The sequence below is a fragment of the Lissotriton vulgaris genome, unplaced genomic scaffold (genome assembly GCF_964263255.1).
Source record: "Lissotriton vulgaris unplaced genomic scaffold, aLisVul1.2 SCAFFOLD_801, whole genome shotgun sequence".
Taxonomy (NCBI): domain Eukaryota; kingdom Metazoa; phylum Chordata; class Amphibia; order Caudata; family Salamandridae; genus Lissotriton; species Lissotriton vulgaris.
Genome location: NW_028251364.1, coordinates 430,889 through 458,450, shown reverse-complemented (window position 1 = coordinate 458,450; position 27,562 = coordinate 430,889). Strand labels below are relative to the sequence as shown.

General features: G+C 43.5%; 1 long non-coding RNA gene across 1 annotated transcript in view; it reads left to right on the top strand.

Moving 5' to 3' along the window:
• The window catches only part of LOC147662934 (uncharacterized), a 119,612-nt gene that overhangs the window by 31,915 nt on the left and 60,135 nt on the right, over nt 1-27,562 (top strand). The gene's annotated exons all lie outside the window — the stretch shown is intronic.

Below are 27,562 nucleotides of genomic sequence, written 5' to 3'. Positions count from 1 at the left end.
CTAGGGTAAAGGGCGGGAGATTAAAAGGGTCATTTAGTGTGCCTTCAGCGGCAGAGTAAAGTTTTTGGAAGTGGGAGAACCATGTCTGGGCATTGATGGTACAGGTCCTCAGGGTGTCGTCGGGACGGTTCCTATTGCCCACCAAGTCCCAAAAACCTTTGGCATCTTTCCCACGACTGGCAGCCAGGAGGTCCTGCCAGAAGTTGTCCTCCCACTCCCTCTTGGCATTTTTTTGGCAGAGTGCATAGTGTCTCCTGGCCACCCTAGTCCTGGATGGTAGTTTGGACTTGACTGCTTCAATGAGAAGTGACTTTGCCTCCCTGCACTTCTGATTGTACCAGCCCTGTCTAGCTCGTGAGTTTGGTTTCCTTCTGTTTGTATTAGCCGGAACTACAAAGAGGTCACTGATAGCCTGGGTTATGGTGCAGAACCTTGGGGCCACCTCTAGCCACCCATCCTCTTGGGGGTCAAGATTGACTAGGGCTGAGGCAAGAAGCTGCCTAATGGCAGAGGTTTTCTCCTCTGAAAGTGCCAACTTCGCCCACTTTAGCCGCCGTCCACAGTTGGCGACTACTGACAGGTCCGGGGCGGGGTTACGAGAAGTTCTGGTCACAGTGCTAGTTAACCACCTGTGAGACAAGGTGAGAGAGAGGAGGTTGTGGTCACTCTCGACAGATGGTATAATCACCATGTCCTCCACCATACTCCACAGGTGTACGTCAAGGAGAAAGTAATCAATCCGTGACGTATGCCCTGGCCTGTTGTAGGTATGGGCCCCTGCTTTGTCGGACCTAGTCCTGCCATTGGCAGCCCTCAGACCAAACTCCATAGCTATTGAGTTGATCTGGAGGGCCACTTCTGTCCATTTTTTAATGGGACTGAGTTCAAGGGACGGAATCCCCCACCTGGTGTCATGTTCCTCTTGATCAGTTAGGATTTCGAGGTCCAGGGGCTCAAAAGTACAATTGAGATCGCCCGCCACCAAGGTACAAGGCCTGTGAGGTGACGAGCGAAGCTGGGCTTCTAGACAGGCTATTACTGGGGATTCTCTACCCCCCTTTGTGCCTCGGGCGTAAATGTTAAAAATATTTAGGATGACTCGGCCCTGGGGATTTATCAGCAATATGTTAAGGAGATCCGGGCATTTGGTGTCCCGCTCCACCACCCTGAGTTCTGAAGCCACCCAAATTAAGAGGCCACCCGAAGGGCGGCCCCTACCAGTTACACTATGAACTGCTGGCAAAAAGTGGGTGGAATATCCTGCCTTGTGCAGGGGCACCCCGCTCCAGGTTTCCTGGAACAGGCATATGGAGTGTTGCTCCACTAGCGCGTTCCAGTCCGGCAGCGCTAACTTCCTCTCGAGGCCCGCCACATTCCAGCTGAAAACCCTAAACGAGGGGTCCGTCACAGCCGCAGTGCTACAGTCCTCGACAGGAGGCAGCGTGTCCACAACACCCTCAGCAGGGAGGCTAACCAGTGGGTCAAAAGATACCCTGGTCTCCCCTTGCTCTTTTACAAACTCGGCAGTAGCCTGACTTTGTGGTATAGTCGAGGGGCTACGGGTTTTAAGGAAGGGGGTAGGCTCGGCGGCAGGCCTCAAAACCACAAGGGCCTCCCCGGGAGCGTCACAGAGTCAGCAACCCCAGGAACCCCAATTCTGCATCACTGGAGCTGGGTATAACTGCTGTGGGAAGACTCCCGGGGAAGGATGACCATGGACGATGTTTTGAGGAGGGGGCCCGACAGGGCAGAGCGGGGTGGTCAGGACCGGCCTCGGGTAGAAGAAAGTTAGGTCGACAGCATCGACCCCCGTGCCGGCCGTTCGGCCTTGGGAGCATATTGAGTAGGCGGCTCTTATATCTTGAAAGTTGACCACCACGCAATCTCCCTCAAAAGGTTTCTTTCCATGCCCGATCCAACCCACCCTACGCACCCCAAGGATCAGGCCATCTACACCCAATGGAAGTGGTCTATTGGTTTTCATCCAGTGGATGACTTTGTTTTTTAGCGCCTGATGTGTTTCCTGCTGTGATTCTTTTAGGGGGGGGACTTTGGTGAGGACAACAACATACGGGTGGCATTCGGGAGGGAGATTTACCGGGGGGCACTTGCGTGGCGGAATCTGCTGGATGGCCACTGGGGGAGGGTTTTTTGGCAAGGAGGAATTTTTAGACAGAGGGGGATTATTGGGCAAAGAGATGGAGTGGGTAGCCCTAGAAATTGGTGCTGCTCCATTGGTTTTAGCAGGCGCAGTGGATTCCGAAAGCGCATTTGGACCAGCCCCTTTCTTCTGAGAGATCTTTTGGGCAGGGTTCGGCGCAAGTGCCGTCGCTGCTGTGGGGGGAGTGCCGTGCACCTGAAGTACGTGAGTGGAATCACTCAGGACTGCCTGCTTCGCACTGGCTAGAGGGGCTGGGGTAGGAGCTTTCCCTGTAGCCAGTGATTTGGCCGGCAGTGACGACTGGACTCTGGTTGTTTGGCTTACTGGGACCTCTTTGGCAACATTCCTATCTGGGTTGATCTCACTAGGCTTAGGATGCACTTTCAGCAGGGTTTTCAGGGAGAAAAAGTTGTCCCTAGTGGCCTGTTCAAAATTGTCATGTCTAACCCCCAGGCTCTTAACTTGGTCGAGTAGTGGGTTAAACGGAGACTTTACCAGTTTCTCGAGAGACTCGAGAGAGGTGCCCTGTTTTGGTAGGGCCGGTGTTGCTGGAGGGAGGGGGGACGGTATCTGGGACTCAGCTGCGTGCTGGGGGGAGCTAGAAATCCTGAGTAGTTCCAGCTCTCAAGCGTCTGGGTATGAGGTACCCCTATGGAGCTGTGTCCTAGAGCGCTTGTAAAGCATGGAGTGATTTCCCCTCCGAATGTTAGTCCCCCTTTTTCTTTTCCTATGTGCCCGTGAAGGTCGAATCTGGGGAAATGGTTGTGGGTCAGGTGAGAGGACAGTAGGATCCGAATGAGACCTGTTATCAGGAAAGCTGGCTAAGCAGTTGGATTGTCCAGGAGCTATAGCCTCAGTACAGCGACTGCCTGGGGAAGGGAGTGATATGAGGCTTTCTATCCTATCTAGTCCTGCCTCTAGCGCTACAATGTGTTGCTCGTCAGATGGGGGCCCAGGCGGGGGTAGGTTGGAGGTGGAAGTCGGCGGCGACAATGCGTGTGCCGCAGCTCCCAAGGATGAGCGCTTAGATGGTAGAAGGTCAAGTGAGAGGCGGCGTTCCGTCATTGCGATCTCCTTTTCAATGACGTTAGCCACCCGGGTGATAAATTTGTCCATTGTGCCAATCATTGTGGGGCCCCCTAGAGCACTTGCTCCTCCGCCCCTCAGGGCTTTACCGGATCTGGTGGACATAATGGATTCGGGGGCTACAGTTGGGCTCAGAGGGATTGGAGCCGAAGGAGTCGATGAAAGGGGGGTGGCCCAGCCCAGCCTCTGCCGGCCCCGGACGGCCACAGACGGCCCGCCCTTTGCCCGGGCTTCGCCCGGCGTCCCGCTTGCGTCCCGCAAGACGGGCTCTCCTCTGGTCTTGTAGAGTGGCAGTGGGGGCTGGGCACGCAGGGGGGCGCTGACCGATGACTCGTGGTCATGCAGGGACTCCTGGGCTAGCGAGTCCCTGCTGCGCTTACCCCTGTAGCCTCCTCTGTTGACGGTCTCCCTCGGCAGCCAGCAACCAGGCAAAGATAGGTCCGCGTTGGTGGGTCCTCCCACGGGCGAAGCGGCTCCCGCGCAGCGGGAGCGGCGAGCAGTCCACAGAGGCTCCACAGCCCACAGGGACTCCACAGAGGTTAGTGACGTCCCAGCAAGTTCCCTCGGTTTCACAGGTACGCCAGGGGGAGAAGGGTCACAGGCAGGCTGGTTCCCGCTATGCTTTTAACTGCTTGCCGGTGGGGGCGGGGCACGCAGGGGGGCGCTGACCGATGACTCGTGGTCATGCAGGGACTCCTGGGCTAGCGAGTCCCTGCTGCGCTTACCCCTGTAGCCTCCTCTGTTGACGGTCTCCCTCGGCAGCCAGCAACCAGGCAAAGATAGGTCCGCGTTGGTGGGTCCTCCCACGGGCGAAGCGGCTCCCGCGCAGCGGGAACGGCGAGCAGTCCACAGAGGCTCCACAGCCCACAGGGACTCCACAGAGGTTAGTGACGTCCCAGCAAGTTCCCTCGGTTTCACAGGTACGCCAGGGGGAGAAGGGTTTCCAATTTCAACTTTAACTGGATCTGTTAAATCTGTTTTAATTTGTTGATTAGCTACGCCAACTACTTGGATAGTATCACCAGAGAGAGGCAGGTTTTCTATTTCCACTGATCCTGTTTCAATTCTATGTAATTTCTCCCCTTTCTCCCAAAGCTTATACCATCGTTAGCGCCTTGACGCCTACGGGCAAAGTTGCGCTGTATAAATACTGTTTCAATTCAATTCAATTCATCTAACAGTAGAACGGGTAGCACCAGTATCCACAAGAAAAGTGATTTCTACATCATTCACTTTACCATTAATAAATGGACCTGACTGATCTACCTCAAGAATGGCTCCAAGCACACACTCTTCATCCTCTCTCAGGCACCGTCATAAGTAATCATCAGACTCGCTGCCATCATTTTCTTTCAACCAATATTGTTGAGAAACATTTGACACATTCACTCTTGGTGATCTGTTTACCTGTTCACCTCCGCAGAAACCTGTTTCAGAATTGTACCTTTGCACATTAACACAATTAGGAAGTGGCGGTTGTGGAATCTGACTCTGCTGATTCACTAACTGTCGCTGTAGCTGTTGCTGCTGATTTATCTCATTTAACTGTCGCTGTAGCTGTTGCTGCTGATTTAACTCATTCTGCATCTGTGGATTTAATAATGTATTTTTGAAATTTCTGGGCGGATTTTTACACTCGCGCTTCCAGTGTCCAATTTCGCCGCAATTAAAACATGGGAGTTTCTGCTTTAATTCTTCTATATTACCTATTATTTTTGGCTTATTAAAATTACCCTTAAATTTTCCTTGATTCTGGTGAACATTTTTATTTTCTAAAGCCGCAATTTGTTGTTCAGCTACTTTCACCTGTGCCCACATTGCTTTTTCTTTTAGCTTTTTCTGCGTAGCGTCTATCTCATCACTGCAGTATTTTGCTTTTCTCAGGATGTCATCAACTGAAAATGATTGCCAACCAACTATTCCTGATCTAATCATTTCACCAATTTCAGGTCTTAAGCCATATACAAATCTGTATATAAAATGGCTCATATCTTTCTCACTCAGCTTCTCATAACCACTGTATTGTTTAAATACCAGGAGTAATCTTTCATAGAAGGAATGTACTGACTCTTCTGGCTCTTGATTTGTTCTGCCGATTTTAACCCAATCCACTTCTTTTGGCGAATCTTGTTTTTCAGCCACACAATTACTTTATCATACAGCTTTATATCATCTGATGAAGGTGCACCTGTCACGTTATCTCAAATAGGTTCTTCTTTGGGCCAATCTATAGAAATCTTACATTCTGTCCAAAGATATGAAGGAACAACGATGTCAAAGAATCCATCAAGATCAATCCACAGAACTTTTGAGACCTTAACAAATCTCTCTACCTGACGATACCATTCCACAGGTTTTTCTCTCAATTTGGGAAAATCATTTGTGAACAGTAAAATGTCCTGTCTTGACCAAGGAACAAGAACATATCCTCCGCCAGCTATTTCTCTCATAGGAAACTCAGATGCAACTTCCCCTCTTTCTCTTTTTTCTTCCTCTCTTTTCTTTGTCCATTTCACTCTCCATTTGCTTAATTCACCTATTCTTTTTAGAAATACTATCAATTCTTTTATATGAGTTATCCTTCCTGTGGTGTTCATATTTTCAATATCTTTTTCAGAGAAATATACTCTATAATGTTTCTGTAAATTTTTCTGTCTCATCAAATCTATATCTAATTCAGCAGCTATTTCTTCTAACAAATCATATTTATTTTTCGTTTTCCATTGTATGCTTTTGCAAATGAACAACAATTCATCATCCTGATATACCTTTAAACTGTCAGGTCCAATCGTGCCAATAATTATTTCCTCCAAATCTGCTTTCAATTTTGCGACATCAAGTAATTTTGATTCTGAGGACCTATTAATATTTCTTTCTCTTTCTGGGGTTCCAGAATCAGATTCTGCAACAATTGGAGATTGACCATTTGAAAAACTTTGATTAAAAGTTAAGTTTGGCATCTTTTTCTCTTGATGAATTTCTGATAAATCTGAATAAAAATTTTCAGTCACTTTCATGAATTTCTGCATTTAAAGTGACAGTTAGAGCTGAATGTCTAATTTCTTTTTGATCAAAAACTGGAACAACGGGTCCAATTGTTACTGGTACCATTACTGCTTCCATGCCTTTAGTTAACTGCTGTATTAATTCTTCTTTTGATCGAAGATATTCTGAAATATCTCTAGTATCCTCGAGTCTTTCTGTTCTTATTTTGTTTCTTGGGATGTCATTTCTCTGAACTGGAGTTTCAGGATAATTTCTACTTTCTCCTGATATACTAGAATTAGTTCTTGTTTCTACTCTCTCAGGAAATTTTGCATTATTCTGATTTAATCTAAATGGAGTTTCACCACTAGTTTCTCTAGGAGGAGCACTTGGAGAAGTTCCTTGAGGAATTCTCGGGGTAGACCATGAACAAACTGGTGGATAAGGTGGCGGTTGTTTTGATTTCGTAATGTAAATCTCTTCTAAAACTGGATCTTCTAATTCACTATCTTCACCAATATTATTTCTCTTTGCAGAACTCTTTTGGCCAGATTCTTCACTAAATCTTGCTGGGTATAAACCATAACACATGTCTGCCTGTCTCCAACGACACATTCTATCTTCATGAGTTTCTCGATTGATATTCATTCTAGTACCTCTTGTTACACCTCTGTTCTCCCTTTCTAAATCAAACATCTCATCTTCCCATTCAGCTAAAGCCTCAAATTGTGTAGGTCTGGGTTTCGGTACGAGAGACATCATTTTTTCTCTCAAGTTTTTCATCACCTTCATGTTAAATGACCCATCTTCTGGCCAAGCCAATACACCATCATCTTTGGTATATTCCATCCAATTCTCCATCCAAAGAACAGTATGATAACCAAATTCACCTTCCATCTAGGCTGCAGGTGTTTTATACTTATGAATTAATTTTCCACCTCTCGTTTCTATTTTCTTGTCACTTTTGAAAATATTGTTTAATTTCTGAAACCATGAAGGCTTCTTTTCATCATACATGTAGTAATAACTCATGTTTTAAAACGAATCCGCTTAGTTCCAAAAGATCGTAAATATTTTTCTTGTGGTTCCGCTACTCTAGCCAATCCGTGCGCGAAACTCACTAACAAGCCAATCAGGTCAAGCCACGTCACTATTCTGTTTGACCAATAGAATTGCCGTATTTCAGAATGAGCCAATCAGGTACAAGCCTGCAAAGTCACATGAGCCAATCAGTGCGCGAATACTGTGACGTATGCTAGCCAATCACAGCGCGAACCTGGTGACGTATACTGCCGCTTCACTGTCTCCGATTCACTCCTTGAACTAACCCCTCCTTTACAAAATATTTTCACAGCGCCATATTTTACAAATTTTCAATGAAATTCAGTTAGTAACTTTACAGAAAAACAAACCATTTGTCTGTTTTGCTAAAATAAAAAGATAGCTTTTACAATCATTCAAGTATTCTTTCACGTGAAATAGACGACGCTATTTTCACAAATATTTCACACACAATGCAATCATACCAAAGAATCCCTAACCATTCATACGTGATATTTTTGGTAGGACATTAACCCGCCAATAAAAATCCTCACTTGCCAGTAAGAATAGACAACGCTTCCTTACCCTTCACTCAAGCTTGGAAAAATTCTACTACTCTTTTCACAGTAAGTTTTAAAACAGGACAGTTGTCCCTATACTCGAAAGCTACAATTTCATAGACAATCCTCACTATACATTCAACCTATCATACCTAAGGTCCCTAAACTTGTGCTGTACGTCCACAACACTGGTGATGTATGTCAATACCACTATTTTGAAACAGAACAAATGCACTGTGTAACCTCACTTGTCACACTACTCTTGCCGGCACACTAGGAATTTTCACACTACTGGAAAAGGCCTTTCGACTACATATAACAACTGGACAAACTTAACATGTTTTAGACATGTATCCTATGTATCTACATGTAGCATGTCAGTTACCATAGTAACCGTAACTCTGCTACCAGATAATTGATCCAGCGCTCCTAATGAAAAACTGTCTCACAAACACTACTCATCTCCACAATACTCACCATTAACCATAAATCACTACCTAGGCCCATAAACTCAGGAGACAATTTTTGAGCGACTGAATCATGTGACCTAATTAAAACACTCTATTCAAAAACTATTTACAAAATTATATACAACTGCAGTTTAATGTATTTAACCATGGTTTTGATCACACAACATTAATTAAGTCACAAAGACGAATGGATCTAATAATGATAACTAGGGATTCTTTTTTTGCCTACCTGCTGGTCGATTAAGGACTGTGTCGCTGCTGCTGCCTGGGTGCTGCCCCTGAAAACCTACATCTCGCCGGACCCGCTTCGCGGCTCCCGCATCGCGTCTCCTTTTGTGTGCTGGGACTGAGGAGGAGGGGCCGGGACATCCTGAACTGCTTGGGGGTGTGTGGTTGGTGCAGCAGGGCTGCGAGCGGTGTGATCAGGGACTCCATCTCCCAGGAGTCCCTGACAGCCTGACCCGCAACACCTGGGCCGCTCTCCCTGCTTGCCCCGCCCCCATCCACGGCATCAAAAACCAACGCCTACAAGCCCTCCCCGGGATTCTGTTTTTGCCTACCTGCTGGTCGATTAAGGACTAGTTCGCTGCTGCTGCCTGGGTGTTGCCCCTGATAACCCACATATCGCCTGACCCGCTTCGTGGGTCCCGCATCGCGGCTCCTTTTGTGTGCTGGGACTGAGGAGGAGGGGCCACGACATCCTGAACTGCTTGGGGGTGTGTGGTTGGTGCAGCAGGGCTGCGAGCGGTGTGATCAAGGACTCCATCTCCCAGGAGTCCCTGACAGCCTGACCCGCAACACCTGGGCCGCTCTCCCTGCTTGCCCCGCCCACCACCTGTCGCCTCTCCCTATACTTTACAGGCCATAATCTCCGATGCGCGGGAGCGTCCCGGGAGAAGCCCAGGACAAGGGCGGGACCGTCTGTGGCCGTCCGTGGTCGGGTGAGGTTGGGTTGGGCCACCCCCCCTGGATCTGTTGTATCATACCACCTTGCCATTAGTCTAATCAATCATGCCTTTACGCTCTGGCAAGGTACGAACTGTCCAGCTGCAGACGTCTAAGGGGGTGGTATCTGGGCCCTTGGACGCCTTTATCTCTAGGGGAACAGGCATATTGGAAAAAGAGATAGCTATGGTTGAAAAAAGGCTCTCAATTGATCTAGTTAGTGGGAAACGTTCTTCGTTAGGCTTAATTGCTACAATACCCAGTCCCGAGGCATCGGCACCGAGTGCTAGTCATCATTTGGTCATAGCACCGGTGGACGTGCACTGTGAGGTGGGGGGGGGATGGCTCGCCCCTGATCTCCTCCGATATTGATACAAACTCTGGTAATTCACACGGTAGTGGGGCTGAGGATAGTGTGCTTCTGGCTAGTCAATCCCTGCCGGATTCATCCTTCGATGAGGACCTTACGAGAAGCTCATCGCGCAAGAGGAAAAGATGTAAGGGACGCCAGAGGGGAGGTGTCACCAAGATCCCAAAAACAAATGGCTTACCCCAGCCAACCATTACTCCCGAAGTAACTTCGAATCCACTCCCTGTCTTGGCTTTAAATGATCCCCTGCGTCCTCCCAACATCCCTTTTGGGTCTTCAGACCCCTGACCCACATGTTTTAATAGTGATGATGGCTTGTTGGGTAAAATAGAAGCTTTATTTAAAACCCTTTTACTGCCCGTTCTGGAAAGAGCTAGAGTGATGACCTCAAAATTGGATGCTCTTGAGAATCTTGTTAATACCAATACTGGGCTTTTAAATAAACTAGTTAATCCACAAAGTGTCCTGGCGAATCCTATCTCCTCTAGTAATCTTAAATCACAGGAAGCGGTGACTACAGGTGAATTGGCTTCCATAGTATCTGCTAAGCCAGCACCCATCAGGCCTGCCCTAAATAAACCTGAAGGGACGGGGGTAGGGGGAAGATTTGTGAATAATGACAATATACCCATAGTGGCCACAACTTCACAGGTCCCAAAGAAGGCTAGCTCTAAATCTAACCTATTGCGTCAGCCGAGTTTCCCTAAGCCCCCTGTGGTCACGTCAGCTCAAGCTCAAGCGAGGGGTGACTCCAACACATCCATACAACCCAAAATAAGTAATGGAGTTATGGGAGTAGAATTACCTGTTCCTCCATTCTCCCCGCGAAGGTTAATAAAAAGGGACCCCCCCGCACAGATTTACCAGTTGAAGCCACCCCATACACGATTGTCCTAACAGGTGTCGCACCCATCAGGGAGGGCCTAACTGAACATTATCGGGATCTCAAAAACAAAGTAGTATTCTGGTTAAACAAACATCGCCCCCTCCCTCCCCCCGCTTCCACAGATATATTGAATGTGAGAAGAGTTGACTGGGTGGGCCACTCTACTAAGGACTTAGAAGGGGATTGTATCATTATATCTTTTAAGGACCCCTGGGTAGTGGATTTCATACTTGGGGAAGCGACGTTTGGTAGGCTGGGTGATGTGCAGACATTGGGTCTTGGGTACTTCTATCCCAAACGATCTTGTGAGCTCCCCCCCAACCATATGATTCCAAGAAGACCCTTCAGAGGATTCCAAGCGGATAGAATACCCTCTACCCCGTACTATCCCATATTGTTTAATCGCTTCGAATCCCTCTCTGGCCTGGAGGGTATAGACTGACATTACCCCGTGGTTGGGAGTGGGAGTGTTTCTAGCAATCACGTTGGTGGGGCTGACGAAGTCTGTAACACGGCATTGAGCATGGGGCGAGGTACCCAGGTTTTTGAGAAGGGGACAGCCCCCATTTATAATAAGGATGTTAACCTGGAGGTGGATCCTAAATCTAACAAGTGGGATATTTCGGGAGTGGTTCAATGTGTTCAGAATACTACCGTATCCCCCAGTCAGGCTGTGTCGCTCAAACTAGCCTCATGGAATATAGCGGGGTTAAAGGGGCGCATGGGTTCTGAGGATTGGGTAGACTTTATTGACACCTTTGATATTTTACTGTTTCAAGAGAGTTGGGCTCCTGAGCCAATCCACAGGTTTGGGTTTTTAAATTTTGTTAAACCAGCAGTGAAGGGTCATAAAGGTAGAGCCTCAGGGGGCCTAGTTATCTGGGTCAAAGAGGCTATTGGCTATAGACCAGTGGAAATTGAGGTGGATACCCCGGATCTCCTGGGAATTAAATTATGTAAGGAAAATTGTCAAGAGGTTGTTGTTAATAACGTCTATGCCCGAGGCCACCCCAGAGGGCGTTGTCTAGTTATATTAAATGTATTAGATTCTTACCTCGAAGGGATTGGGAGAGATAAGTTCCTCCTCTTAGCAGGGGACCTTAACTGCACTTTTGAACCTTTGCTCAGTGCGGGGGAGGACCTGGGGTTGGAGGATGACATCGTGTGGAATATCCCGATGCTGTCCCTGAATAATATCAAAAGGGGCACAGAGGCGACCTTACATTGGGCAGGGTTGTGTTTGGATTGGGGTCTGTGAGCAGCAAATGGTCGTACGGCCTCTGACAAGGCCGGTAAACCCACTTTTGACAATGGGGTTAGCAAAAGCAGAATAGATTATATTTTGTTAAAAATTGAATATTGGTCTTTTCTGGTCGACATGGAAGTCATGGTTCGCCCCGAAAGCGATCATAACCCATTGTCTCTTAGCTTAAGACTCCCAGGTACCCCCGGTGGGTCTACACCCGCTGCATACCTAACGGGTGACGCCATCTTGACTAATGACAGAAGAAGGCTTAAATGGTCTAGGGTCGTGGAGGATCCCTCCCTCTTAGACGGTATAACGGAGGTAGTTTCGTCGACCCCGAGTGTCATCTTGAAATTATCCTCCACCACGGTTGCCACTGACCAGATCTGTGACTTTCATGAACAGTGTTTTAACAAACTTAAGTCCCTTTTAACCCTTCCATTAACTCGAGGAAAGATGAAGGCACAGGGTTGTCAAGAAAAATGGTACAATAAAACTTGCAGAGTCGCGCATAGCGAACTAATTAAAGCAGTTAAATCCAGGATCACAAGTGATATAAAAGAGGCACGCTTAAGGTACAAAAAAAGTACAGTGGGAGGCGAAAAAAGAGTGGAATGAACTCCATTGGTCTGACCTTTTAGAGGCTTGTAGCTCCCCCAACCAGGTAAAATTTTGGGAAATAGTGAAGTGGGGTAGGAACCCCGATTCACAAATCCCTGTTAATCATGTGTCTGTGGAAGCATGGGTTGAATTTTATTCTAGTCAGTTTTTGGATCCTGATTTGGAATCCCGTAATAACCAAGTCAAGTGGGAAACTTCCCACCCCACTCATAACGAAGTGCTAACTTTTACCTCCTTAGAAACCAAGTCTGCACTTCGTTTGGTCCAGTGTGGGAAAGCGCCAGGGATGTATTCCATCCCGGCCAACTTATTTAAAATTAATCCTCAACTCTGGGTCCCCTACATAACTTCGATAGCCAATGCCATTGCTAAGGGGGCCAGTGTCCTGGAAGGGGGCGGAAATCCTTCCCATTTTTAAAAAAGGGGATCGTTCGGTCCCGGGCAATTATCGCCCCATAAGCCTTATCGATTCCTTACAAAAAATTACTGCCAGGAGGGTCCTTGCCAGAGTCCAGGGCTGGATGGAGATGGAAAGTATTCTTTCCCCCCTACAAGCCGGCTTTAGATCAGGCACTAGCACCATCGACCAGGTTTTCAGATTTACTCTGATTTACTGGAAGGTGGTGCTGTTGGGCGGCGGATCCATCTACGCCGCCATTGTAGATCTAAAGTCGGCCTTCGATCTTGTGCCAAGGGCTAAACTGTGGGCTGTCCTGAAAAACTTGGGACTGCCGCCGTAATTGCTCGACCTGGTAGTAAGATTACACGAGGGCAACTTTGCCAGGGTGAGACGGGGAGGCCAAGGGCAGGTGACGGATTGCTTCCCCGTAACCCGAGGCGTCCGTCAGGGTTGTGTATTGGCAACCACGCTCTTTTTGCTGTTTATTGACCAGGTGGTGAAGTTCTTTGCTGACACCCCCACTGATGCTCCTTCACTGGGTGGGACTAAGTTCCCCATGCTCATCTTCGCCGATGACACCCTGCTCCTCTCAAAGACCCGTAGTGGCCTGCAAACTGCATTAAACAGATTTGACGAGTTTTGCAAGGCTAACGACATAAAAATTAATGTGAGCAAAACCAAATTTATGGTTTTAACTAAAAGCCGCCCCATTAAAAGTTCAGTGAGTATGAATGGAGAAAGTCTTGAACAAGTAGAGGTCATGACCTATCTAGGAGTAACCTTGGATCACCGTCTTAGCTGGAAACCACAGGTTGACACACTTCACCTAAAATTTGCACGCCTTACTGGTTGTCTCCTGCAGGAGCAAAAAAGGTCTCTGACAAAAAGGGTTAAACCCGCTCTTAGGATTTATTATACTAAGGGCAGCTCTGCAATTTTATACGGGGCTGATCTATGGGGGTATATGGACCTATCATCCCTGGTAAAAGTTCAAAACAAATTCATGCGTAAACTGGTTGGACTTCCCCAATCCGCTCCGACCAAACCACTCTGTTTGGACCTGGGTTGCAAACCTATCAGCGAGATGGCTCGATATCGGCTAGTAGCTCTCTGGAGACGCATTTGGACGTCCCCAGATTTAAGCCTCTTTGCCAGGGAATTAGAGGAAGTAAGATCAGTTTGGGGGTCCAGCAGCATACCCTGGCTGTGCGAGGTCAAACTAATTTTGGAAGACAGGGGTTGTAATCAGCTGTGGGCCTCTCCAGGGTCCACTATCTTTCCCTCCAAGCAAGATTTCAAAGCACTATATTGGGCCTTTGTCCGACAAGAGTCTGTTATTAGTTCAGATGCTACTAGCTTAACAGGTAGATTCCTGTCTCACAAACTGCATCCCTCTTATGAGAATTATTGGGACGTAATAACCAAGTCTCTTGATAAAAAGCTGTATCATCAGTTTCGAGTTGGGTCTCTGCCTTTCAGGTCTTTTACCAAGAAGTGGTCCCCATTTCAACTGATTCCTGCCCATGGTGTACTCTCCACAAGGAGAGTGCTGGTCATTTTTTATTTGTACGCCCTGCCTTTCACGCACCAAGAAACAAATGGATTAGGCCCCTTTGCCGCCACCTTAAAGTTCAAGGGAGTGCTGAGGCTTTGTGGGCGCTACGTACCACCACTTCAGAGGCGGTAGTCGTAAGTGTTGCCAAATACCTGGGGTGGGCATGGGTTATCAGAGCTAGACATTTGCAGGCATCCTGGTCTTATCTTTTTTTTTTTTTTAAATGGGTTTTCAAAATATGAGGTCTTTATTATATTGTTTAATTCTCTATTAACGATGAAATGTTTTATATAATTACGATGGTCTTAATTCATTACTTTTTAATGTATGTTTTATATTGTCTTGCCATAAGCTGTCTTTTATGATGTATAAATCGCAATAAAGACTTTAAACCTGAACCTGATAACTAGACTATGAATAATCAAGACCAGCTTGTCATTTCAAAAATCTAATTTTTATTAACTTTATTATACTTCAAGAAAGAGCATCTTTTATTCTGAAATCATTATTGTATTAGCAAATTGAAAGCATCATTCAAGGATGGCTCATTAGTCTGACATTTCAAAGAAAATCATTAGCATGAATTAAAGCAAAATATAGTTTCCATTCCCTAAATTCTATTTCCCTGTCTAAAACTCTCTTCAACTTATAAAATGATAAAGTCTCCTATCCTTACGTGCGCTAAGAGTCCGTCAGCACGTCATTCAGGAATCTGGAAGCAAGAGCCCCCTTCTGCCTGTAGGGCCAGTTTTTATACCTTTCTTACTAGCTAATCTTCTCAAAAAGTACACTTTTCCTTGCCATCAGGGTTCCCATTGGTTGACAGATGTCAGACCATCTTCATGTCATACTTTCCTGAACAAGTCCGGGGCACATCATAAGCCCTTATTGTTCTTAGATTCCATCCTTCTAGCTTCCTCGGAAAAGAAACATTTCACTGAACACCAAACTTTTTACTTCCTAATCTTGGCAGGCGATTCAGGCTTTTTGTCCTTGGTGCTCTTCTCTAAGAACACGTACAACTCGACCAAAACAGTTCCGTTTATTATTCCATTGTTTAGCAAGAAAACTCTTTTTTTCTGCATGTGAGTGAAGGCTTCACTCTGGTCAAGTTTTTACATTTTCCAGAACTGCCAGTCAACCATTTTCTTTAGGCCCACTCGAGAACTAGTATTCAAACAAACACAAGATAGTAATTAATTAAAGAATTGAAACCCATTCTGTTTCCCTCCCCTTTGCTAAATATGAACCCAGTTAATTATGTTACCTAGCAAGGCACATGTAAGCAGCGAATATAAAAACCTTCTTCTTTTAGGCCACCAGGATTCTCCACGAGCTTTTGCCACAGAAAAGACACGACAAAACATATGCACAGAAATATAGCACATGCTATTAATTAAACAGCCGCATTTAATACTGACAATAACGATAGACGAGGTTAGTTTATTATTTTTCACAAACTTGCAAGTGCAACATGAAAGCACATAAGTCCTGCGTGTAGTGTGTGCTATTTTTAATCTAGGTTGGTTAATTTTTCAACACATGCTATTAATACGGTTACATTATGGAAGTTTAACTGTGCGAGTTTTAAACAACATCTCGCTCCATCAACTCCCTCATCTGGTGATTTCATAATCACCAAACCACACCCAAAAATTTTCAGTAAAAATGTTATCTATATTGATCATGTTTTGAACATTCTCTGTGTTTGTTTTTCTAAAACTTAGATTCAGCAATTTGTCTACTACTCTCATAATGAGCTCTATGAAGCTCTTCTAGTTCTATTTCCTTCTCTGTTCCTTTCTGAGCTTATAAATTCTCTTCTTTTCTCTCACAAATTTCTTTCTCTTGTGTAACATGCAACTAATCTTTAACAAAAGTATTACTATAGCTATTACTATTACAGGATAAAGTATTTTCCCAATGATTGAGCTACCAATCTCTTGGAACCAATGTTTAATTGCCATGAATCTTTTAGCCAAGTGCTCTGTAAAACTTTCATCTTCAACGGGTTCAATTTCAGTATGTATTTCTGTTAAATTCTTTATATACATTTCTATATCTCTACTTTTATCTGGGATATATGTACAGCAATGTTGGACATGCAATGTCCCACAGACTCCTCCCTCTTTTGCTAGCAGAATGTCTAAAGCAAGACGGTTCTGCATTACCATGGATCTCATGACAACAAGTTCAGTGTCAACTAGTTGAAATCCACTTGCTGTGTCTGTTGACAATCTGTCAACAATTGTAGATACTTTTCTGATTTTATTTGCATTCAGGGTAATTCCCACCATAGGTATTATTGCGCCAAATATATTTCCAATAATTTCTGAAAAACTTTCTCTTTTAAATCTGCTCAGGGGATCACCTATTTCAAATGAACCCTTTGAACTTCTATCTACATGGAATATCTTTGGGAAAACTAAACCAACAAAACAAGTCCCATACCAATGATTGGGAAGACTGTAATAGGCTTTATTCCCACAAATGAAATAAATTCCAGGAAAGATCGGATCTTTGCCCCCTTTTAAATCACCAACCCCCTATAATACGATAGGTATCTTCACAGTGACTTACCCCAACAAAGTAATTATCATATAATGTGTTATCTCTCCTAATGCAAAGCTTTCCTCTATCAGGTTTATCTATGTTAATAGCAACATTTTCATTTCTTCCATTAAGTTTCTCATCCTCATTTTGCCAAAACTTAAATTTAGTATGTTTCGTCATCATGTTTCTCTTATAGATTGCTCTTCTCTCTTCCACCATATTTAACAAAGTCTTTTCCTCAGTTCTCAGCTTACATGTTAGATTATTTTTGAACGCATACTCATAATTGAGTTCACCAGTCACTAAGAAAAATTCCCTTATCCGCTTCGCAGGTCTCACTTTGTTTAAGCTATTTACAACTTTTAGATTTGCAAAGATTTCATCAAAGTCAGAATAATAATATTCCAACCGGCCTGTTTCATAAAACAAACTTGTTATTACACTACAAGTTATGCCATAGGTAAGAGGAAGCATATTATACGTCACCCCCTTCCGAAACTGAAGCAGGTAATTTCACACAAACGTAGCAATCTTTGACATTCATCACCTTGACATATTCAGACAGCAGTCTAGAAAAAGTATTACTAGAAAAATCACCAACAGATCTATCTTGGTGGATCTCTGGTTTGTGCTCAATGACTCTATTAGTCTTGCCTGCTACATCATGAACAGCTTGTTTAGACTCAGCTTTACTAGTCATATTAGCTTTGTATGTTTCTTTGTCAATTCCAAAAGGGAAAATGACAGCTAGAATTAACCAGACCAAAATTATTAAAATCACACAAATAGAAGACATTTTGCAACATCTTCTTAGGATAGAACATCTCGAATTATTGTTAGAATTAGGCATCTTTTACTAGAGACAAGAGCCTTTCAGAAAAAACAAAAATGAAAATTATCCTTGAAAAATCACACTTAAATATACACCCCCCTTTTTTTATTTTAAAAGGAATCCACTAACAGCTTTTCTTCGACCTTACGTCTTACAATGTGTTTTTCCAGCTAACACAATTTCTTCGACCTTGTGTCACCTAACACATTTTCTTCGACCTTATGTCACTCACAATTTTAACATAAAATGAAAACAAATTCAGTCATTATCACTTGTGTCATCTATGTCTTCTTGACTACTGCTACTTACTTCCACCACTGGTGGTATTATGATGTAGGTCCACTCAGGTGACTTATACTTTTGATTAGGCTTTAGCACCCTCTTTGTTCTATTGCTAATCACTTCTGTTTTCTTTCCTGCTTGATTTTTCTTATCTGACTCACCTTTCTGACTCAAAATTTCATTAATCTGTTCTTTTGACTTATTCACTAATTTGAATTTCAAACTCTCATTAGGCCAATTATCTCCTTTTCTTAAGAGTTTCTTCTTTGGCTCAATTTCATTGCATTCATTTCTCCAGGCTCTTTTTCTGAATTCTCTCACTTTAGATTCTTCATCAGTTTCACTTTCAGTTTCTGAGTCTTGAAATCTAGATTCAGGTACTTCTTTACTCGGCAGCTTCACTCCGTTAGGAACTTCATTCTTATAGCTGGTACTTGGTAATTAGTCTTCTTCTTTAATTACTTCCAATCCACCAGTTTCAGAATTTTCGTTACTTTTTCCAGAGCTTCTATTCTGCTTTTCAATACTTTCCTGATCTTGAATCACTTTTTGATCAGACTCCTTTTCTGCTTCTTTGTTTAACAGATCTTCATTGTTTTCAGAGTCTAGTATCACAATTTCTAGATCTTTTTTCATTCGACGCCTGATTCACATCTGCATTTTCCAGATCTCGACTTTCTTGTCGATCTTCAGTATCTGGATTTTCAGGTTCTTCTTCAGAATCCGAATCAGTTGTTGTATCACCTTCTTCGTCAGAATTCTCAGGTGGTGGCACTCGAATAGTATGACTAGCATGTATCCATCTTTTCAGACCTCTACACTTAACTGCATTTGTTGTGACAAGAATCACTTGTCTCGCTTTGTGCCACCTGGGTACCAGACAATTTCTCCTTCAATAAACTTTTGTCCTCACCCAATCTCCTGGCAAAAGATCATGAGCCTGCTCCTTTTCTCTTGTGAGCACTTCAGTTCCCACCTGATGGAACACAGAAGTTACTACGTCAGACAGAGTTTTACAGTACTCCATAACTGCACTATCATTAATGCTAAGTACCCTTCCAACTGGAACAAATGCTTGTCTCATTACTCTGCCCATGAGAATGTCATGAGGACTTAAACCAGTTTTTCTGTCAGGAGTACTTCTCAAAGACATTAAGACAAGTGGAAGTGCGTCAGTCCACTTCATTCCTGTAGCCAAGCACATTTTAGCAAGCCTATTTTTGATAGTACCATTGACTTGCTCAACAACACCTGATGCTTCTGGTCTGTTAGCACAGTGCAACTTTTGTTTTATTCCAAGTGCTTCACAAATCATCTGTAACAATCTATTTTTTTCAAAATGTGTGCCGCGATCAGTTTCAACCGTCACTGGAAATCCATACCTAGGTATGATTTCTCTCAAAAGCAATTTTGCCACAGTAACTGAATCATTGTGACGAGTCGGGAAAGCTTCCACCCATCTTGAAAACAGACAGATTATCACCAGGACATATCTTAGTCTGTTGTGTGGAGGCATATCAATGAAATCCATCTGTAACCTGGTAAAAGGACCACCCTCCCGTCCTATGGTTCCCAAGCTTACAACTGTTTTTCTGTTCGGATTGATCTGTTGACAGATCAAGCATCTTTGGCAAAAAGATTCTGCAATGATCCTGAATTTTGGATTGTACCATGTCTGTCTAAATAACCTAATCATTGAATCTCTGCCTAAATGACCTGGACCATGATACATTTGTGCCATGTCAGCAATCATGCAGTTTGGCATTACTGAGGCAGCACCAAGGATGAAGTAGCCAGGACAATGTAGTATCAAAAATAAATTTTTATTTTTCTCATATAAAGGACAGCCAACGCGTTTCGCTCCCCAACCATGGGAGCTTCGTCAGGGCTGAAAGCAACACAGAGATACACCAATATTAATTACACATATCAACATAACATTTAAAAAAGACAAGACAAGATTAAAAACTTCATTTGAAGTTGAACATTTGGTGAGACGAGATGGCAAGAGACAAAAGATAAACACAAATATTAAATCCTATATTTTCTGTAGCACATCTTGCATTGAAGTCCAAGTATATGAACACAGGATCGATGACACTTGATGGTCCATACAGGACATAGATGACCAGAACCAAGTGTGACAATTAATAAAGATACCCAGGTGAGGCAGACAGAAATAACCATTGGAGGGTACCCAGAAGAGGAAGAAAGGAGCAACGGAGGAAGACCTGAACAGGTAAAGAGAATAGAAATAAACAATAAGTGAAACCCCAGAAAAGACAAAGCCAGAGTCAATAATGTACAATAAGTATTCTCACCGAGAGTGTTGATCAGAACTTGAATTGATGAAGAATAACGTCAATGGGATCGTTAGGCCAGTAAAGATGCTAAAAATGGTACAAAAGATAAATATAAGAGGGGGTCCAGTGATAAAGTCCTAGTAAGTTGTAAAGGGCACTGTAACTTCTTACCCTATATCAAAAATCCGTTATCCGGATAGTATTATATCCACGTCAAGGTATTTATGTATAACAGACACAAGTGATCCAAGAGAATGAAGTTCCACTATATCAAAAAACAAAAAAGAATAAGGTGGATTATAATCAATTCCACATCAGAATTAGTACTCCAATGCTGGTTCATGGTGAGCCATATAATATAAACTGGTCATATCATATAGACTGGTCGCAAAACGAACGTATTATCTATATGGACATAACGGGCGGCAGTTCACATTCCAGAGTAGGTCAATATTGTAAAATTACTCACAAGTTTAGTATACGGGTTATGGCATCCAAAGAACAGTATATGTGCAGACCATAATAAGCTGCCACAAAAATTGCTGAAATAGAGAGGGAAAAGGGATTTCTATACATATATACATATAATAATCTATATAGTTCACACCCCCACACAGTTAAAACAATAATCCAGAGAGGTAAGTCATTGGCTAATCATCAGCACAATCGTATTTGGGCACAAAAAACACGTGTCATCCCTGTAGAACAGAAGTTAATGCTAAATTAGGAGGACACCGTCTGAATAAAAGCCGGTTCACACATAGATGGACCTATGCTGGGAAAGCCGTTTATAGGATTAAAAATTAATATAATGGCACTCGACAGTAATCTGTGCAACAGGAATATGGCCTGAGATGCATATGTCTATTCAATATGCATGTGCCGTATCGACCGCAAATCCCACGTACATTCAAAGGTTTTCAATTTCAGCATGTGCAGACCCCAAAGGTTGTGTTCCGTTCTTTAAACAAATATGTATACACGTCCCAGTGTTACAGGAAATGAAAACATTTGTACATTTATAACCCAGCGGAAGAAACTAAAATAAAAACGGGTGCAGGGGTAGAAACAGAAAACACTAATACAACGCTGCAACCAATGTCCATTGACGATGAGGGGGAAACACAAGACAGGACGGTGGCGTTCAGAACCCAACCCTTCCCCTCTTTTTTAATATATTTAACAACACGAGATATACAAGGAGCCAAGCGATAGAAACAAGGAAAACGTGCATCGGCACTGGGACACAAACGTTATGGGAAAGTTCCTGCTACTATCCCCTCCATACGGGTAAACGCGAAATGGAGGCATCAAGTCCAAAGGGTAGCGCAAACTCACCTCAAGAGCCTCCTAACAGTACGATGTCCCCATGACGGATTCGATCGGCTAAATGCAGCACTGATCCGGTGTGTTTTTAAAAAACCGCGCGTCGGTCACATGGTGCATAATCACACACACCTGTGGATATTCAGACAGCCCGGGATTCCCTGGGCTGCAGCAGGGGACGAGGACATAAAGAAGGGACTAAATAACGTCCCAATTTGGCGGCCATCTTAGAATGTACTAAGGATGCAGAAAGTCCATAGGACAAGGACTGAAAATTCACATCCATGTGCCCAGATGTCACCAAGAGGATTCATGGCCAAATGTATATATAAAAAAAAAATATTAAAAAAAATTGAGTCTGTATATGTGTATATATATTCAATCGTGAATTTATAGAGTTCAAATTTCACCACGCTATATTATGTATGTAATTAGAGATATACATCCACATGTATACTCAATTCCAGGAAATACCTCCCGAGTTTTGTGAAAGCAAAAAGAGCAGGTAAAAAGCGATTGGAGCAAGAGATATGAATAAAGATAGAGGGGAAACCCATTACCATTCAGTATAACCAGTGTGCGCAAACACGATTCACATAATGTAAATACAATCTTCATATAAAAAATTATAATCATCAATACAACGACTCATAATCGAGTCAAATCAAGTTTCGCAAAAGACATAAGTACAGGTTGTTAGTATAATACTTAGAATATCATCATTACTGTTCTACCTGAGCCAGGATACACAGTGGGAAGCATTCGTTTCCCTTTCACCTCAACCAGGTTGATAAAAAAGGCAAACATCAGAGTGAACACAGGGTACAGGGATTGCTCCCTCAGGGCAAAAAGGGCCAAAGAATTGATACTGCAGGGATGGCCCAATATTATATTATAAAAAGTAATGCATCTCATTGTCCGAGTTGTGTCCCTGATTGATAGCTCTAAGACGACATATCCACTTAGCTTCCTCTCTCCTTAAGGTAAGCTCTCTATTCCCACCTCTTTTATGTGGCGGAATATGCTGGATTGCGTGGAACCAGAATGCATTATCATTAGCATGTTCTAAATTGTAATGCTCCATTATCGGATGCCTACTGTCTCTATTTATAATAGCCCTGCGATGTTCTTGAATTCTTAGTTTAAGTGGTCGTATACTGCTGCCTACATATATACGACCGCAGGGACATCCTAGGACATAAATGGTGTAGGTGGTGTTACAGTTACAAAAATGGGTAATCCTAAATTGGCGGTCATTATTATATGAGAAGGTGGTGGTCTTATTTTTGCCCATCTCACAAACATTACAGGTTCCACATACAAAGAAGCCTGGGGGCTTAGGAGCTAACCAATTTTTGTTATTAGGGGGAGTGGTTACATAGCTTGGACACAATTCTCTACGTAGGGAAATGCCTCTCCTATAGGTAATGGAAGGTTTATCACCTACGTGGGTTTTTAGGCTATCTATTTCAGTCAGCAGATGCCAATTTTTTCTGAATATGTTGAAAATTTTGTCACTATGTGATGTATATTTGGTGATAAATCTGACTCTGCTTGTTTCCTTATCCATTCTAGCTCTTTCGTTCTTACTGGACAGGGTAGATTCCCTGTCAGTTGTCTCAATTCTATTGACCGCTCTATCCACAGTGTGTTGATCGTATCCTCGCTTCAAGAATCTCTGTCTGGTCACATTGACATTCTCCTTAAATGTGTCCTCTTCACTGCAAGTTCTACGAACTCTGACCAGCTCGCCAAACGGAATATTTCTAATTACCGAACTGGCATGTGCGCTGGAGGCATGCAGTACAGAGTTGCATGAAGTTTCCTTTCGATATAACTTGCTCTGAACATGACCATTCTGTACATAAAAGGTGATGTCCAGAAAGTTAATACTGTTCCTACTATGTGACATGGTGAACTTCACATTGTATGGATTGTCATTGAGATATACAAAGTAGTTGGTAAGTTCCTCTTCAGTTCCAGACCACAAGCATATCACATCATCGATGTACCTCCCCCAGAACACGATGTTGTTGGTCCAAGGGGAGGCACATCGGGCCCAGGCATGCTCCCTCTCATACCACCCCATAAAGAGGCAGGCATACGAAGGAGCAAACCTGGAACCCATCGCGGTACCACTGATCTGCTGGTACCAGCGATCATCAAAGAGGAAATAGTTGTTAAGCAAGATAAGATCTATCATCTGCATTATCATTTCATTTTGGGAATAGAGCTGAGCGTCTTCTCTATCCAAAAATGATTGCACCGCTAGTTTCCCATACACTCTGTCAATGCATGTATAGAGGCTGGTGACATCTAGTGTCACGAACCTAAGGTCATCCGACCACTCAAAGTCATTCAGTTTAGTAAAAATGTCCTTACTATCCTGAACATAGGAGGGGAGGCTCAGCACGTATTTCTGCAGTTTTAGATCAACATAGTGGGATAAGCCTTCGGTGGGTGAGCCCACCCCCGAGATGATGGGTCTACCAGGTGGGAACCCCTCCCCCTCCTTGTGAATTTTCGGGAGGATATATATACAAGGATAAGAGGGATTGGAAACATGTAGGAATCTAAATTCATCCTCTGTTAGTAAACAGGAATCCTTCCATTCACATAGTCTCTGATTGATGGTATTCACAACAAGTGGTACTGGATTGCTCTTTATCTCCCTATAGTTTTTACTGTCAGATAGTTGCCGTTTAATTTCACCAAAATAATCAACCCGATTCATGATCACCACGCTTCCCCCCTTATCAGCCTCTCGTATCACAATATCAGGATCATCTTTGAGGTTCTTAAGGGCTTTTCTTTGGGAGTCAGTTATATTAGACCTGTTTCTAATATATTGTTGGTTAGAATTATCAAGCTTGTACAGGTCTTCAGTGACCTTTTTGTAAAAGGTATCTATATTAGGGTGGTAGCCAAACGTGGGAATAAATTTGGATCTAGGGTGAAGACCACTGTCGTTGGAGATTTCTTGATCAATACCCAATTCTGCCATAAGCTCACCCACCGAAGGCTTATCCCACTATGTTGATCTAAAACTGCAGAAATACGTGCTGAGCCTCCCCTCCTATGTTCAGGATAGTAAGGACATTTTGACTAAACTGAATGACTTTGAGTGGTCGGATGACCTTAGGTTCGTGACACTAGATGTCACCAGCCTCTATACATGCATTGACAGAGTGTATGGGAAACTAGCGGTGCAATCATTTTTGGATAGAGAAGACGCTCAGCTCTATTCCCAAAATGAAATGATAATGCAGATGATAGATCTTATCTTGCTTAACAACTATTTCCTCTTTGATGATCGCTGGTACCAGCAGATCAGTGGTACCGCGATGGGTTCCAGGTTTGCTCCTTCGTATGCCTGCCTCTTTATGGGGTGGTATGAGAGGGAGCATGCCTGGGCCCGATGTGCCTCCCCTTGGACCAACAACATCGTGTTCTGGGGGAGGTACATCGATGATGTGATATGCTTGTGGTCTGGAACTGAAGAGGAACTTACCAACTACTTTGTATATCTCAATGACAATCCATACAATGTGAAGTTCACCATGTCACATAGTAGGAACAGTATTAACTTTCTGGACATCACCTTTTATGTACAGAATGGTCATGTTCAGAGCAAGTTATATCGAAAGGAAACTTCATGCAACTCTGTACTGCATGCCTCCAGCGCACATGCCAGTTCGGTAATTAGAAATATTCCGTTTGGCGAGCTGGTCAGAGTTCGTAGAACTTGCAGTGAAGAGGACACATTTAAGGAGAATGTCAATGTGACCAGACAGAGATTCTTGAAGCGAGGATACGATCAACACACTGTGGATAGAGCGGTCAATAGAATTGAGACAACTGACAGGGAATCTACCCTGTCCAGTAAGAACGAAAGAGCTAGAATGGATAAGGAAACAAGCAGAGTCAGATTTATCACCAAATATACATCACATAGTGACAAAATTTTCAACATATTCAGAAAAAATTGGCATCTGCTGACTGAAATAGATAGCCTAAAAACCCACGTAGGTGATAAACCTTCCATTACCTATAGGAGAGGCATTTCCCTACGTAGAGAATTGTGTCCAAGCTATGTAACCACTCCCCCTAATAACAAAAATTGGTTAGCTCCTAAGCCCCCAGGCTTCTTTGTATGTGGAACCTGTAATGTTTGTGAGATGGGCAAAAATAAGACCACCACCTTCTCATATAATAATGACCGCCAATTTAGGATTACCCATTTTTGTAACTGTAACACCACCTACACCATTTATGTCCTAGGATGTCCCTGCGGTCGTATATATGTAGGCAGCAGTATACGACCACTTAAACTAAGAATTCAAGAACATCGCAGGGCTATTATAAATAGAGACAGTAGGCATCCGATAATGGAGCATTACAATTTAGAACATGCTAATGATAATGCATTCTGGTTCCACGCAATCCAGCATATTCCGCCACATAAAAGAGGTGGGAATAGAGAGCTTACCTTAAGGAGAGAGGAAGCTAAGTGGATATGTCGTCTTAGAGCTATCAATCAGGGACACAACTCGGACAATGAGATGCATTACTTTTTATAATATAATATTGGGCCATCCCTGCAGTATCAATTCTTTGGCCCTTTTTGCCCTGAGGGAGCAATCCCTGTACCCTGTGTTCACTCTGATGTTTGCCTTTTTTATCAACCTGGTTGAGGTGAAAGGGAAACGAATGCTTCCCACTGTGTATCCTGGCTCAGGTAGAACAGTAATGATGATATTCTAAGTATTATACTAACAACCTGTACTTATGTCTTTTGCGAAACTTGATTTGACTCGATTATGAGTCGTTGTATTGATGATTATAATTTTTTATATGAAGATTGTATTTACATTATGTGAATCGTGTTTGCGCACACTGGTTATACTGAATGGTAATGGGTTTCCCCTCTATCTTTATTCATATCTCTTGCTCCAATCGCTTTTTACCTGCTCTTTTTGCTTTCACAAAACTCGGGAGGTATTTCCTGGAATTGAGTATACATGTGGATGTATATCTCTAATTACATACATAATATAGCGTGGTGAAATTTGAACTCTATAAATTCACGATTGAATATATATACACATATACAGACTCAATTTTTTTTAATATTTTTTTTTTATATATACATTTGGCCATGAATCCTCTTGGTGACATCTGGGCACATGGATGTGAATTTTCAGTCCTTGTCCTATGGACTTTCTGCATCCTTAGTACATTCTAAGATGGCCGCCAAATTGGGACGTTATTTAGTCCCTTCTTTATGTCCTCGTCCCCTGCTGCAGCCCAGGGAATCCCGGGCTGTCTGAATATCCACAGGTGTGTGTGATTATGCACCATGTGACCGACGCGCGGTTTTTTAAAAACACACCGGATCAGTGCTGCATTTAGCCGATCGAATCCGTCATGGGGACATCGTACTGTTAGGAGGCTCTTGAGGTGAGTTTGCGCTACCCTTTGGACTTGATGCCTCCATTTCGCGTTTACCCGTATGGAGGGGATAGTAGCAGGAACTTTCCCATAACGTTTGTGTCCCAGTGCCGATGCACGTTTTCCTTGTTTCTATCGCTTGGCTCCTTGTATATCTCGTGTTGTTAAATATATTAAAAAAGAGGGGAAGGGTTGGGTTCTGAACGCCACCGTCCTGTCTTGTGTTTCCCCCTCATCGTCTATGGACATTGGTTGCAGCGTTGTATTAGTGTTTTCTGTTTCTACCCCTGCACCCGTTTTTATTTTAGTTTCTTCCGCTGGGTTATAAATGTACAAATGTTTTCATTTCCTGTAACACTGGGACGTGTATACATATTTGTTTAAAGAACGGAACGCAACCTTTGGGGTCTGCACATGCTGAAATTGAAAACCTTTGAATGTACGTGGGATTTGCGGTCGATACGGCACATGCATATTGAATAGACATAT